This window comes from Dromaius novaehollandiae, chromosome 12 (assembly GCF_036370855.1).
Source record: "Dromaius novaehollandiae isolate bDroNov1 chromosome 12, bDroNov1.hap1, whole genome shotgun sequence".
NCBI lineage: Eukaryota > Metazoa > Chordata > Aves > Casuariiformes > Dromaiidae > Dromaius > Dromaius novaehollandiae.
Genome location: NC_088109.1, coordinates 22773702 through 22788148, shown reverse-complemented (window position 1 = coordinate 22788148; position 14447 = coordinate 22773702). Strand labels below are relative to the sequence as shown.

The window sequence follows — 14447 nt, the reverse complement described above, 5'->3', positions numbered from 1 at the left end:
CATAAAACCTGACTGCTTTGGCTTTACACAAGCACTGAGTGATTTGTCCCAAAGAGTATACACACTTCTTCTTTCCCTTGCCTTCCAAGAGTGGTGTTTCAGAGTAAAGCCAAACAGCTGCGCTTACAGAACCCCACAGAGATTCCTAAAAGCTGGTAATAAGGTTTGACAGTCATGTCATAATTGTTAACAATGGCATGGAGATGTGCCAGCAAGCCAGCGCTCTCCCTGCTCCTCTCCATGGGAGGAACTGCTCTGTGGCTCTCAGTCTGCAAACAAAATTTGACACAAAGGGACATTTCTTGCAGGAGAAAAGGCAAAGCAATGTATTGTATTGTGCCAAATCAGACAATAGCCTCAAAAGATATAGTAGGGAAAAAAATAGTACAGTGACACCACATTAATATTTGCTATTTCTGTTCTCCATACATTCAAATATAGTAAATAGTTAAACAAGGTATTAGGAGCACGATGGAACAGCCTGATATAAAGGTTTGGCAGTGGGCATTTGGTATGGTCCGCTTATTTACAACTGGTAAAAGCCAGGAGTGATTAATACAAGTTTGCTGATGAAATCTTACACTGTGAAAAGCCATTGTTCATTCTCTATTACTAGGATACCATATAGAGAACAGTTTTTGAAAGTGGAATTTGGATCTCTGTATTTCTCTCCTGTAAAGCCACATATCCTGATTAACATTCATCCAATAATGTAAGTGTCAGAATAAATCACAGCAAATGATACTTTTCTGGATGGATGTCATGAATTTCAGAGCTCAAAGTTCTGGCATTTTTTCAGGCCAAAGAGAAGGCTAGTGCCTTCCAGAATTTGTTGACCCTCAGACAGCCATAATTCTTGGCAACCTTCACTGTAAAAAGAATCAAAATAAAAATCAACACTGTAAAAAGTGACATATGAGAATGATGTCCTTCTTGCCTGTATTTGCAGTTGCTTTTAAATGGCTTTATTAGAACTCCTATAAGCAAACCAGTGCAGATTTCTGCATGATCTAGTAATATAGACTGTTGTTTACCTTAACATGGAAGCTGTCAATAACCTAGTTAATGATTTTTTTTTCTTGTCATGTGAATTTTAATTTACAGTTGATTAAGTCACAGTCCAAATCCCCAGGGGTCTTAGGTATTCAGGAAGGCATATTATGCATATGCTCATGCTTTGTCCTAAGCTTAGATAACTTCTGGTCAAGAATTATTACACTGTTTTCCCACAGTGCTGCAGATACAGTCCTGACCGCTCCAATTATCTGTCTACTTCAGAATATAGCAGCAGTAACTTCAAGCCATCATAAAAAAGTTTATTAATTTAGCTCCACTGAGTGCCAGCCATTTTACTGCAGTGCAATAGAAAGCTATCCACTACATAAGAAATCTTCAGCTATTTTTCTCTAGGTTTGGCTCTCTAAAAGGACTTTCTGAAATTTGCAAGGATGAATAGTGGGGCCAATTCGGAGTTGCATGGAAGCTTTCCTAAATCCCTGCGAGAAAAAACAAGTGTTCAAGGCAAGAACCTGTATTTTCTGAGCTTGAGAGAAATGAGGGTTGTCTAGGGACTGCGGCAGAGTTAGAGCTCTCTTTTCTAATAATTTCTAAGGGCTGTGACTTTGTATGTTTACACACTTATTGGTGTGTACTCTCTCCCCTTGCACAGGTTTTTGCTGATAACGCTGATGGCAATAGCTGAATAGAAACTTCTAAGTTCCCCCTTAAGCATATTCTTCCCAAGATTTCTCAGTCTTAATATCCTTCACATTGGATTCATCTGATTTTCAGGCAAAAGCCAGCACTGATGTTGGTTGGACTTAGTGACCATTTTGCCCATTGACTGTACAATCAGCTGGGGTGCCAGGCAGCCTGGCGAAAGTGGTTAGTAAGGCAGTAAAAAGAGATGCCACAGAACAGATAAATGTTAGTATCTAATGATCAACATATTCTGAAACTAAGGGATCTGTCCTAACTCACATAAACAAGAGGGTGGTAGAGTTCCCCTGGCTTGTCACCCAGCCCAAAGGATGAGAGGGTGTGCTGGAGCATGCGGCCAGGTCTGGGGCGAGCTGGGGAGCACCGATGGGAAGTGGTGCAGGTCCCAGCCTGAGCAGGGGGAGGAAGACGAGAGGAAGCCACTCACCCAGCCCAAACCAAGACACCTCCCAGGAGCGTGAGCAACAGGGGCAGCAGGAGGTCTCCCAGGGTCCAGCAGGCAGATCTGTCTGGGATTTTAACACCTGATTCTGGCTGACTGGACCAAGCTGCCTCCAATGTAGTTCTCCTTCTGCATCTTTCATATGCCAGGAAATCCCATAGGATTTCCTTTGGCAGAAAGGGTTAGGTTTGGAATGCAAATATCATCTTTCGAGAGGATTGCTTTGTCTACAGCAAGAATGTTGTTTTTGTGTGTTTGGAATATATTTACCAAATTGCTACAGTAAAACAAAATGCCCCAAGATAATGGTAAGTCTGGCTGCTGCAAAAAAAACGCTATTAAAACTAGCCATGCTTTGTAACTTTGATGCCCACTAGTTACTGCAGATGTAAAGCTTCTGATGTGCTTTTTAAAAATTTCAGTTGTCAAGAACATCATCATACAATTATACCGATAGTTTGTCATTTCATATTCTTGTTGGTCAAATGTCTGAAGCCCCAGAATACAAAGTCTGTCTTTGAATTACATAAGACTTCTTGCAAAATTGGCAGCTTAAATCTCATAAACCTACAGCAGTTGCCAGGACTGTAGGAAGGACCTCAGGGAGTCACACATGAACACTACACCTAGGGTAGTGCTTTTGTGATCTGTGGATCTCCTAAAAATACCCTATTGGAGGTGTGGATTCCTGTATAGTAAACATTAACTGAGAGTCAGGTTTGGTTTTCTTTGCTGTCTTTATAAGCCATCTACAGACCCCCAACAGTCAGTAGAACAGAAGCTGAAAATCACTGACCTGGATTATTTCAATGCTGAAAGGGTGGAGCAGAAAAAAAGGCAAGTCCTGTGTATCAGTCCCAGCACAGGCAAAACTGGCTTAGAAGAGAACTGTGCTGGAGTATGTTGCCCAGGGCAAAGGCAACTTCCCCATTTCGGAGTAATATCGAGCGTATTTTGAGAAGTCACAAGGTCTTTTTCTGAACTGAAAATGAACTGTTGCAGTTCATGGACTACCACTAGTGTAGGTGCTTGAGATGATGAAAGTCTAAAGATAGATTCTTGATCTTTAGGCAAAATACTAGTGATACAGCAAGATGGAAACCGGGGAAAAATACGGCTTTTCTCAAATGTAATAATAAACCGATGTGAAGTAACTATTAGAAAACTGCTTCAAAACCACTTACGTCAATGAGAGTTTCCATTTTCCATTCCTTTCAGTAGGCTTTTAATCAGGCCAATAGAAGAGAGATAAAAATAGACTGATGGAAATTAGAGAGGTGTAATCAAAAGGTATGTATCTATTTGGAAATGGGATATAAGATGGACTGTTACCTTACAAAGAACAATATCCACACTTTCATTCACAGAGAATAATCTAATAGTTTTGCAGACTTTTATAGTATTCTAAGTATAAAACACACCACCTGTAAATTAAGGCTCAAAAGGCAACACAGGCTCAGGATATTAAATAATAACATCTTTCCCTAAGTTGAATTAACTGTTACAGCAAAATTTATTGCCAATCTGGCTACAACATCTGCACAACTAAAGGACTTGTTAAAGAAAAATGAAACTTGTCTTTCTGCCAAAGTTTGGAGAGGCTTAAACTGAAATTAATATCCATAAGAAATCCTGGAACATTTCTGAAAAATAATCTGGCTAACAGTACCTGCTGCTTTTCAGAGAGAAGAATTTGTTTTAAAGGACATATTTCATGGTGTAACTAAAACTTGTTCCACAAAAATGATGATGCTTTGATACAATTACCTTCAAATTTTGCTACTGTTGTAAAAGTAAATTTATGCTAATCACTGTTATTTCTAACAAAACAAATCAGATATGTACTCTATGGAAACAGGTCATAAGCTCTTGTAGTCTCACAAAAGGTTTTACATGTTGATGCTAAATAAGGGATATGGCTGATAATGCAAAACCCATCCTTCCATGCAAGTTCAAGGTGACAGTTGAAGATAGCTCTCTCTCTTGGATCATAAATTATCTCTCCAAAATATGTTCTGGAGGAACAGCATATGTGTCTGAGGAATACTGCAATTGAGATGGTCTGCAAATGCATACATATGGTGCCTAAACACTGATTATTTGAAAAATCAGCCTTGAAAACGTGTAACGAGAGATACTAAATTACTCAGCCTGCTCTTCTCTTTTGCTGTTCATGAGGAAAAAATACTTTTGTATATGTACATGGCAACTTCGTAATACTGATTTCTGTACAGGTGGTTTTTTTTCACAGTGCTATTTTCTGTATCCTATCTGAAGATTAAAAACTTTGCTTCAAGTCTCAAAGACTAAGGCATAGCCTTTATGAAACCTTCTAGAATTTCATTTCAAAACTGACATAAAGGAAAAAATTTAATTGAACATTATTCACAGTGGCACCCATAGCAACCAATCAATCTAATTGTTCTTAATTGTCAATCTAATGTGAATTTATTTATATCCCTTAATGTAATACATTTTCAAAATTTAAAAATACTCTTCAGATTTTGTGATTGGTATTTGTTGACTATGCAAGGTGAACACCCTAATCCAAAAACTATCAAAGTAATGAAAAGATTAATTTGGCTAAACTTCTGTGTATATATGATGTTTTAATTTTCACTCCCCAAATTTTAAATGAAATCACAAAGAAATGGCTCTTTAACCAGTCTGGTGTTTGTTTAACAATGGAGTATGAAGATACCTGGGCTACACATGCTGAAAAGTCCCATCTTAGCAGTTAACTTGCCAATTTTTTTCCAACAAACAACATATCTAGCTGCTTACAGTTAAATATGCTGATGGTTCTTGTTTACAAAATCTAGAATCCTAAAATTTCTTTTATTGACTACATTATAAGTAGTATACTTATTATATATATATTATATATATAGTATATATATAAGACAAATAGTAACAAGATATGTAGTCACCTGATGGCATGCTGCTTCTGCTTTTATCACTGAAATGAGATGCCTACAGTTACTACTATTTGTGATAATAAACCATGGAAAGGAAAATAATCTATACTGTTAAATTTTTAAATCTGTATTCACTGTTCTTCTCTCAAGGTACCTCACTGAGAATTAGGGCCTCTGTGGTGTTTTTTATTAACCAGCAGGAGACATGCATTTGACTTACCAAGCAACATTAGACCGGCTTCGAAAGATGCCAGAATTCATGACTTGGGGTAGAATGCCTACCATGCATATACTATTCAAAAACTTTAGTTTAAAATTGCAAGAAGCTGAGAAAAGAATGTAAAATATAAAGGGAGCAGTAAATGGTGCAAACTTTGATTTCAGCTGACAATACCAGGAATGGTTATTTGCTGAGACACTGAATTGATAACCTAAAGAAATATCTTATGATTAGCAAATAGTTGATGGAGCTCCAGAAACCAGGAAGCTGAGAATTCTTTTATTCAATGGAATCATTTAATGGATTATAAAAGATACAGTGAACAGATGACTTGAACTTCTTCGACAATATACAGACCAATCAAACTACAAGAAATTCATTCACAAAACTCATTGTGAATATTCAGGTCTGTTAACAAAGATTTGAGTACATAACACTTTGGTTGTTATGACACCTTCTGGCTGTAGATTTTGGCTAATTAACAATAATGACTACTTTAATTTATTCAAGCATCTTTATCTCTGTAGTGACTTTGCATCTTTGAGGCCAGTGGGGTTCAACAGCAAAGGCAACACCAGTCTGCTCTCAATCAAGCAGTTCTGCATACTGCAAGATCCAGTTCCACTTGTGCCCATAAGGATCGAAATCTCTGAGATCTTTTCTCTTTGACATACTGACAGAAAGAACTGCGATGCTTCATGGCTCTGGGATTTCAGACTTGCACAGTTCTCCCAATGTCAGTAATGTAACTCCCTCATGTATATTTGATTGCTGCCTTGGGTGGTAATATCCCTGCCTTTAATGTATGTGCACATTGTAGTCGAGTTACAGTTGCTGTGGGAACCATGACTTTGAGGTTTCATGATTTAAAAAAGAAAGAATGTATTTATAGACTCTATTTATTTTGCTTATGAATCAACATGTTAATATTGATGCAATGGAAGAAGAAAGGAAAACAAACTTCTATATAGAAAGCACAACATCAAACACTGATCTGTTTATTTTCCTTTCCACAAAGTTCCCCTAACAGGCAAAATTGCAGCAATAGAAAGAAAAAAATTATGAAACAAGAACCAGAGAAAGGGGGAGAAAGCAAGCAGCAGGTAGCTGAGTTTAATTATGTTGTCGAGAGATCAAGTTTTATTAGCCAGAGATTAAAACATACTGTAAAACTTTGTGCAAAACCAACTTGCGGACACTGAGATCAGCAGAGTCCAAACTCACTACGGGCAATACAGTGCTTTTGAATCACTCTGCTGGTGTCATACAGGGGATTATAGAAGGAAGTCAAAATGGACACTGAGCAGCGTATGTTGCCAAATCTGAAGTCTATGGTTGTGTCTCCCACTGCCCTTGTATGTGAATTAAAAGCAGAAAGATTTGTTCCTCGGTGTCTTAGAGGAACTGGAAGGTGTTTATGGGAGGTTGATGTTGAAGACTGTGCAGTCAGAGCTTCACTCCAACACAACATAAAATCACAGAAAAATTATTAAGAAGTTCAAAAAAGAGGAGTCATCTGATAGGCAGCCCTGTGTCCTACTCAGCACCAATGTCTAGGTCCTCATTGGGTCTAACATTGATCTAACTCCATGGAATCCATTGGCATTACGCTGATCTATATCAAGCAAGGGTCAGGCCTGAGGCTGGTATTTGGGAAACTGTTCTCAAATGGGGTGAGTCTGCTGCTGAATGTGAGATGCTTCTGCGATCAAGCTGGGATGAATGAGGTACTGTGATTTATGGGCTGAGCCAGGTGACTGCAGAAAAGCATCCACCATGGTCTCCCTCTCTCCTCTTTTAGGATATGAGTGAGGCTTGGCCAGGCCAGTTCAATTCTCTGCTCTCAGATGTGCTTTTTCTGCATTTCCATATCATGAATTACAGCCACAGCAAACATTTGATTTCAGTGAAATGTGAAAGGAAATGAAATTTCTTTTCCTTCATGGTTAAAGGTGAGCTGGATGTGAGTCAGAGTAAAGGAGCTTGCTGAGGGCTGGGGAAGCAGCTCTCACAGTGAGTGGATGAAGTGGCATGAACATGTATGAGGTTATAATTGGCTCCCATGCATAACCAACATGCCTGAAGGCACAGGTGCCCTGGCTAATTGTTGTAGCCAATTAATAAGTTTGATTCTGCTAATTACATATTGTCCTGTGCAGCTCATTACAGGAACAAGGAGTGAAATTCTCCGCAAAAGCCGCTTGGTGATGGGGAGCATTTGGGGTTTCCAGGCTCAGTGGTAGAGAAAGTCATGACTGGATGGGCATCATTCGTAGCTCAAACCTCATCACAGACTAGTTGTCGACCACAGCCACAGTCCATCAGCCTTTGGCTGAGCTCTGGAGCCACAGGAGTGTTCCTGAGTCTGTGGGTTTACTGATGTGCAGGACAGCCCAAGCTACATCATGTTCCCTCTCACATGGCCTGGGCTATTCACCGACCTTTCTCATGATGTTTTGAATTCCATAAGCCAAAAATGTGATTGGACTTCTTTGTGTCCCACACAGAGACTTCACCTTCAAACTGGATGGCTAACACTGGCGTGCAACTTTGCTGACCCAGACTGAAGTTTTCGTGGTAACTTGCAACTAGCTTCTTGAAAGCAAACACCAAAAACCTTATGGGTAAAAAGGGATGTTGCAAGCAGCCAGTTTGCTCTCCCGGAAGCCCTGAAATAGATGCAGTTGGTGCATTTGGGAGAGACTTGTGCTGGGGCAGGCAATAGTTCCCTGATGCCATGGCAAAGGCTGGTTTTGCTCTCAAGCCTGACTGCTGATGTAGTCTGAGTAATGATGGATCCTGGTTTTTAGATTCTAATGAAATTCACTTTTCTTGCATTTAATGCACATGTCACAGCAGCACTCATCAAAGGCAAGCAGCACCTAGGAGAGTACAAATCCCTGGTGCCTGAGTGCCCAGGAAATGAGCGGTGCTCCACGCTGAGCTTGTGCCGGCAGCACGGAGCACATTAGGCCTGGCAGCAACCAATTATCCATGGCATTTGAACAGGCTTCCCTCTTAGCCACCTCTCCCTTCCCTCTTCTCCACCGTTCCTCACCAGAGGATTACTGGGTTTTTAACTGCACATCTACAGTGATTTTCTGTGCCTCCTATTCCTATTTTATCCCTGTCTCCTTTTTTTATTCTGATTAAACTTTCCTTACAGTTTTATGCTACACATAAGAAAGCTCTCCATCTGCAACATTTTTATCTATTTTGCTTGAACTTTGTGGCAGTTTGTGGGTACCAGTGTCATGTACCATGCTGTAAGTTTTTTGGGGGGCAGGGGGGTTCCTACCATGTTTAATCCCTTCACTTGCTTCTTTGGCTCTGCTTTCTTCTGCCCAGTCCTCCTGCTTCCTCCCCTGGGCCATTTGCCTCTCCTTTGCCCACCCACGTCGCTACTTCTTTCCCTGTAAGCGTACTTGAACTTCACTGCATTGAAACTAGTTTTTGACTCAGATAATCATGTGATGCCTGAAAATTTCTGCTTTCCACTGATTCAGCAAACATAAATACAAGATTTTAGATAGTCTTTAACTTGGAATACTGGTTTAAAGGAATTTTTTTGTCGAAAATTGAAAGGTTTTTCAGTAGTGTTAAATCTGGTTGAAACGCATAGATTCAAGGCAAGAGTCTTGCCTGAAATACTAATATTTACTTTTATTATAATATGGTTCTGTACAGAGAAGCTGGCAGAGAAAAATGTATTGTAAGTAGGAGAGTCTATCCTCTGGTCTAGTGTATGATTACAGTTCATTTTGGTGGCACCGTTTTCTCTGGCAATGAAGCACTAAATGGAGATTCCTGAAAGGCTGACCCCATGCCATTTGTGACTACCTCAGTTCCGGATTCAGTTCTTCACAAATAAGGCCAGTTATAGGGTTCACTATAACTAAATTTTAAGAGAAATGATTTTGCTTCCACTGGTAAATAAACTCACTGATTTCTACTACGGAGGGCCAATGTTGGAGCCAAACAAGGCAAAATATGTTGGCCTCTTCATTTCATGATTATTACATTTTCTTTTCTTCTGGTCAATGTAGTCTGATATTGATTTAGTCTGTGGTCTGTAGCTACATTTTATATAAGTTTAAAATAAAGAGGAACCTAAAAATGTCTTCTTTTTTCCTGTTAGGCTAAAAGTAAAGTATGGGGCTGACTTTCAGTCTGTCACTATTTTCCACATGGATGCTACAGCTATTTCAGATAAGAACGTTATTGCCACTGTGTTGAATGGATTTTATATGATGGTATAAATATGTCAATTAGTATTTCAGTTAGCATCTGTGACTAATCCTGCCCATGCTGGGAAGTTACAGTATGCAAGTTTCTTACCAAAGGGTATGTTTTTATTTCTTTGTTATTCAAGTGTAATGCCAGTTGACAACTTCAATAGTAGGGGACAGGACCGAAAATTATAAGCTTTCTTTTTAGTGGAAGATGAAGGATTGGCTAGAAGCATTTCAGTAGAGGGCTAGGTCTTAAATCTCCTGCATTATAGGAAATTCTATATTCTACTGCACATTATGCATCAGCTCCTACAGACTTTCTTTTAAATAGTTTAATATTCCAAATTTTCTATGAACTTTGTGAGGAATTTTGTCATACAGCTTCATTCTCATACTCTCTAGATGATAGTATAGCTCCTTAAAAACCTAATAAAATTAAAGAACCCCATTCTTATCTATATTAACATAGCATCCACACCATCATGTTCATCTATGATAAGGCCATTTTATACTGCCTTAATATTGTAAGTGGTCCTTTGTTTAAATAAAATTCTGTAAGTAATGTAATTAATCTGCTAACATTTCATGTGGAAAATAATATAACCTTCAAATGTGAGCGAAGCATACTACAACAAAAACAGTTGGTTTTGGCACTCTGTTTTGATACGACATCTGGAAAGGCCTTTCCTTCTCATTTTTCATTACTTTCTTTAGGCCAGTAGAGGGCACAACTGCTTAAATCACATTCATTTTATACACATTTCATTATAAAGACAACATAAAAATTCATAGAAAAAATTTAAAAATATACACATCCATTCCTCATGATGACCATTTTGTGGAGTTTGACTGCATTGACAGGGAACTGCTAATAGCAAGAAAGATTATTTAAATAATTTTGCATTCCAGAACTGCAAGAGTATTTGGGTGTTTCTATAGAGTTCAGCACCAGAAAGCAGTATTTTGGGCTATGGGATTAAGGGAAAGAAAGATGAAGATATAGTAATGCAATGAAAAGAATAAGACCAATTATGGTATTACTTTAAAACCATAAAACATGAGTTAGCTGCTTTTACAGACTAGGGATTAGAAGGTTTGAGATTTTTTTATTCAAATTTTAGATATAAACTAGGCAAAATTTATTTTAAAAAAGAAAACACTGCAAAGGGAAACCAAATCATAGGCTAGTTTTTCATTGTATTATTCCATTTGACATCCATGTAATGGGAATGAGAGCGGACTGAGTGAAAATCACGGGCTTAAAAATGATAAACAAACAGTTGTACATTTTATGCATATCTTATGATAGTCTCATTCCAGTGTTTATTTTTGGGAAGGCTTTGAAAGATAGTGTTCAACAGATAAATGGCTTACCTGAAACTGGGAACAATTAATTAACATGAATAGTATCCAGTAATCCAAAGTTTAACAAAATACAGAAAACAGAGTAACTTATTTTCTTGCACTTTCAGACCAGTGTCTGTAAATTTTTGAAAAAAATATGTGCAAGATTTCAGTGAGTAAAAAACCTAATATTGGATTTATTCTAACCCTGAAGTTAGAGATGTTATCTTTTAGCCAGCCAGCACGTTGCTGTCAAAAAACTTGACAAAATTATTGAAGAATGCACGAAACTGACTGCCGTGGAGAGAATCGTTCATGATAAGGTCACAAGAAGGATCAACATAGCTAAAAGTATCAAGACCCCACAAAACCATACTCAGGAGGGTTGTGGCCAAATCATTCAGCATCATACCAGGTACTGAGCCAGATAGCCTTGGCCCTGCAGCAGGCTTAGAAGAGATAAGAATAATATATAGACAGAGAGAGAGTAGTGCACATACTAGAAAATAGCTGGCCCCAGCAGAGTTTGTGCAAACTTTTCAAAGTAATTTTTGAGTTTTTGAACCTTTTCCCTTCATAATTGAAAACTCTGATACTTTTTGTCTTGTTGCTCATTTTTTGCTGAGGTACTGCAGATTTTCTAGTGCATGCAGTTACTTTTAAAATATTCTATATAACTAAATTGAGCAGCAGAATAAGAGAGAGTTAGCAGTTGTATCCTTAATAAGTGTGAATTTCAGTATCTCCAAATCCCTCCCCCCCAGAAAAAATTTCACATGCCAAGTGTCTTTAAAAGGTAGAGCTACATTGACACTTTCCAAACTTTAACTTGGAAACAGTAACAGCTGTCTGGGGACCTCTTCCCAACTGCAAATGTTTTTTTTGTCACTGCAGTGACACAACACGAACGCAGCTGGCTTAAGCAGCGAGATCGTCAGACTCATCCAGCCACTTGGGACTTCCATTGTAGCCTCCTCTACCAACTCCTCGCAAATGGGAACCAGCTGGGAAGGTTAGTCAAGAAACTGTTTTATTCAGTAAAATACTGACTATGGGAATGGTCTTTCTGCATCTGAAAGCAGCTCCTTGGTTACAAAGAGGACCTTGTCCAATTTTATAAGAATTGTTCCTTTAGTTTCAGGCCGTAGGATCCCACTTGCCTTGTCGGACTGGCAATACTTTTCCGTTGAACAGACAGAACAACTTACATCCAGTCCTGGGCCCTTTTTACTATTCCGTAACATGCACCTTATGAGATAGAAGTTTTCATCTGAAACTAGTAAAATGGTAAGGCATTGAATGTAAAGCAACTGGTAATTAAAAATAATAATTAAAAAAAGAAAGATAATGCTGTGCTTGGAGGGAGGGGATATACTGCTTTTCACAACAGAATTTCTATTCATTTCCCTGGACATTGTCCATCTGAAGTTTCTCTAGGTATTGAATACTTTGTGTGATTATATATAAGATGAATGGGAAACTGTGTTTGTTTCACATTGTAGATATATATATCACATATGTGAAAAATGTCAATAATCTTAAAATAGGTATGCACAAATGTTGTAAAGAGTATGACTTCCATTTGTATTTAGAGGCATTTTGTTGGATGGCAATACCATCCTTAAGGATTTCCAGCACAATTACCATAATTTTGGGAAGACTGGTAGTCAATAATATTAGCAACTTGAATGCTCTCACATAGGTCCTTTTTTATTTTAGAATTTTCTAAGGATTTTTAAATTACATTTTGATGTGTTAAGCTCCACAACTGCCCTCATGTGGAGATGCAATGCCAATTTGGTTGGAGGTCATTAATATACTACTTTCTTCTTGTTTCTGTTCAAAGTGAATTTGCATAGAGCCATTTGTATTCCTTACAAATGCAGAGTTTTCCCATCAGGGTATTTATAGATCTCAGAATTATTAGCTCTTAATTTAGAAAAGTATTCTTAACCAAGACAGGAATTATGCATCTGTTTTCATAGTGACATACAAAATACTGGTTGAAATACTTGACCAAATCGAAGCTCTTAGGGCACTTTTTTGTTTTGTTTATCTTTCAGGTATACTGTTTTTCAATTTGTTTTTTAATAGGTCAGTATTACTTATGCTCGTTGTTTTATCTGCCTACATCTGATGCTGCTGACAAAATTTAGGTTTAAATGCATGTATCTTTTTTTTTTCTCAGACATGGTTTGGATGTCTGATCTAACTCATGAAGGAAACTTCATATTAAAACCTGAACCTACTTTATCATATTAAAACTTGAAATGTCAGATGATTTTTAAAATTCTAACTGCAGAACTGTGTTGCTAGACCACCACTCTACGGTTCCATGGAGGATGCTGTGTACAAAATATTAACTGATGGATGGTTTGATGAAGAACATTCCTAACATTTGTGTGTTATGATGACTGCCATGAATTTCACAACTAGAACAGAAAGCTATTGAAGATAACTAAAATTCAGCATTACATTTGGAAACAAATATTGTACCACTACACAAATAACTGTAAAAATACAGATTCTTGTAAATGCTTTGGAGTATATTGAAAAATCACTATCGTGCTAAGAACAAGGAAGGAGGCGAGCAGTCTGCTGTTTCCACCACTCCCCTCTGGTAAGTGAACAGTCACCTGATGATAACAATCACATTTCAGAGTGATTTTAAGGAGTATTTCTCCACTGCTTAAAATTTACTAACCAGGTCTTTATTGACATTTGCTGCCTAAGCTTTTGGTTTTTTTGTCTTCTAGCCTTTACCAAACACAAAATTATGCTTTGGATGCATTTATCCTCTGGGTGTTCACCTCTCCAAAAGTAAGTCTGAGAACAGGATGTTACAGAGAACAGTAGTTTCTCATCCTGTGAAAACCCTTATGCTGCGTGAAAATTCCTAGGTACTCTAAACCAACAAAATAGTTGATTTCTCTATGTAATGTAAGCTCAATTTTTGGTAGAAGTAAATCCACTCACCTAGAAAATGCTGTGTATTTTGTAAACCGTTAAATAGTATATCAAGCAGCTTGTTTAAACACAGGATGGCAGGGGTGGCAGGAATGTAATTTTCTATTTAATTCTATTTGATTAGGAGAGTTACACAGCCTGTCATTTAGCTTCTAGGACAGCCATAAAATGTCTTTGCCTTCCACTGATTTGCTTGCGAGGCCTACAGGCATCAGGCTTGTTTCTGCTTAACATTTGAGCTCAAGGTTGCCAATTAATAGGTAATGATAAGAACTGATCCACTGCATTTAATAGATGTGACAAAATCAGGTAGAAGTACTAGGAAGATAACTTGATATATGGAGAAGTAATCATATTTTAATATCTAGTAGCTGCAGATGTTCAGATTACTGTAATGCTATTAAAATGAGTATCTATTAATACACAGATATTTCAGTGACACACAGAAACAAAGCCGAACAAAACCTGAAATAAAAACAAAACTAAATTTGCCTGTTTATTGGAATTAGCCTTCAATCACTTATTCAGTTCTAATAGACAAATGACTGTACATCTGAAAAGATGATGCTCTCACCCTCTTCTTCCTCCCATGGTTCACAGATTGC

The 14447-nt window shown here is 37.9% G+C and overlaps 1 long non-coding RNA gene across 1 annotated transcript in view; it reads left to right on the top strand.

Annotated features, from left to right (window-relative positions):
- The window catches only part of LOC135329596 (uncharacterized), a 40752-nt gene extending 26305 nt beyond the window's left edge, over positions 1-14447 (top strand). Inside the window, exons 2-5 of the long non-coding RNA XR_010391158.1 lie at positions 11770-11887; positions 12011-12162; positions 13064-13495; positions 13632-14447. This is a non-coding gene — a long non-coding RNA (uncharacterized LOC135329596). The remainder of the gene's footprint in view (positions 1-11769; positions 11888-12010; positions 12163-13063; positions 13496-13631) is intronic.